The sequence below is a fragment of the Bufo bufo genome, chromosome 3 (genome assembly GCF_905171765.1).
Source record: "Bufo bufo chromosome 3, aBufBuf1.1, whole genome shotgun sequence".
Lineage (NCBI taxonomy): Eukaryota > Metazoa > Chordata > Amphibia > Anura > Bufonidae > Bufo > Bufo bufo.
Genome location: NC_053391.1, coordinates 665,632,280 through 665,634,650, shown reverse-complemented (window position 1 = coordinate 665,634,650; position 2,371 = coordinate 665,632,280).

Below are 2,371 nucleotides of genomic sequence, written 5' to 3'. Positions count from 1 at the left end.
GGCTAAGAGAACTTTGTGAGAGGACTACTGTCCATATATTTTTTTCCAAAAATAATTGTATGCAATGATAATACTACAATGTAAATAATAGTAGAGCGGTAATCTATTATATAGGCGTTTGGCTGCAAAAGGCTAATGATAAAAATTGCTTTGCCTAAAATATTTCACAGTAGGAGATGACTTCTACCCAAAATGAAAAGATGGAAGGCTCAGACATGCTTGTTGAAGCATCTAGCAGATCTTCAGGCATGCAAGGCTCGGTATCTTTACAACAGTTGCCTTATAATCATCTTAAAGGGGTTGTGCAGTGCAAAGATATTGATAACTTATCCTCAGGATAGGCAATCATTATTAGATCGGCGGGGGTCCTTTTAGGGAATGGGGGGCAATGGTAGTTCACACCAGGTTGAGACAGAGAGAGGACTTGCAGTACAGATGTCTTAGGATAGCCTCTTTACACAAGCGGTACGTATAGGAACACATAAAACTGGAAGCGCAAACAGGAACGTTGATAGCGGGGACAGTATCTTGTTAACATGTCTTATCCAAAATAAAGGCACTCCTTGTTATCAGCTAGTGCGCTATATGTGTAGTCCACTTTTTATGGACAGTCACATGGTACTTAACTTTAGGGTGCCACACTCGAGCACTCTTGGCAGCAATGCTTCTTAAAGGGGTTATCCAAGACTTTTAAATGCCCCCTATATGCCGGGACCCTCACGGCATATGGGAGGCATTTAATAGTCTTGGATAACCCCTTTAAGTATGCAGCGTTAACTTAGGCCTGCTCAGAAACCAGTCTCTTCATCTCTATATGCGCAATCTTCACTCAGTGTCCTCCTCAGGGCCAGAAACACCGTTTGCGGATAAGGACCCTTTGACTTGAAAGGGTCCGCAATCCGCAAGAGACGGTTATGGGAAATAGGTCAGGTTATATTTTTTGGCAGTGCGGAGGCACAGACTGAAATTCCACGGAAGCGCTTTGTAGTGCTTCCCTGCGTTCCGTTCCATATCTTGACGATTGCAGACCCATTCAAGTCAGTGGATCCACATCCGTGATAAGGCCACGGGGCATGAGCCCTTACTTACAGGGCTGTCCTAAACCCTTCTTTTGCTCTCAAGACTCTGCTCTCCTGCCACCCTCAAGAGCCTGGCTGCTGCTCTGCCCCTCGTCCAGCAGCTCTGCCTGCTCAGATTGGCTGCTAAAGTACTGATTACTAACCCCTTGTCAGAAAAACAAGTTCATGGGGTCACTGCTGCATATATACTGAAGGGAATGAGCCTTAGGGCTCATGCACACAAACGTATTTTCTTTCCGTGTCTGTTCCGTTTTTTTGCGGACCGTATACGGAACCATTTATTTCAATAGGCCCACAAAAAAAACAGAAGTTACTCCGAGTGCATTCCGTTTCCGTATGTCCGTATTTCCGTTCCGCCAAAAAATAGAACATGTCCTATTATTGTCCGCATTACGGACAAGGATAGTACGGTTCTATTAGGGGCCAGCTGTTCCGTTCTGCAAAATACGGAATGCACACGGACGTCATCCGTATTTTTGGCGGATCCGTTTTTTTGTAGACCGCAAAATACATACAGTCGTGTGAACAAGCCCTTAGTATAAGGGGAGCCTGGAGGGTCACTTTCTGTCTTCCTACTACTAATTTATATTACAAAACCTCCATTATTTATGATGCATTGTTCCCTTAGAATTTTTTACGATCAAGATTATTTATCACTTTCACATAAAATTCCCTTAAAGGGGTTGTCCAGAATTAGAAAAACATGGCCGCCTTATTTGGAAAAACAGCAGAAGCCCTGTCCTCAGGCTGTGTGCGGTTTTGCAGCTCTGCCCCACTGACTTCAATGGAGCTGACCTGCAATACCAGACACAACCCATGGACAAAAGTGGCGCTGTTTGTGGAAGAATGCAGCCAGGACAACCCCTTTAAAACGATCTTTATAACCTTTGGATACATTTTCACGACAATAGTTGCACATATATAGGGAAAAAACGTCATTGGCCATTTGCAGTGATCACCTATATCCTGACCAGGACTTTTTTGGCTCGTTGGAAAATGTTAAAGTTGAATGATGGTTGCGGTAGGCAAAGTTTTTTTCCCCCATAACTATTGCAAAACCCAAAGTCACAGCAGAGCCCTGGCTTCTAAGCACTGTTACTCTATATCTTATGCCACATCTTTAATGTTTCTCTACAAGCACCACCTTGCGACCATCTCCCAGGGATGAGATTTTTTTGTAGTGGTCATAAGTTGACTTACGACTTCTTTATCTCGTTGAGAAACGTTGTTGTGGCCCAAGTCGTGGTGATGCCAAGATACACTACGTACAGTAGCTATATTGTCTGAGTCCA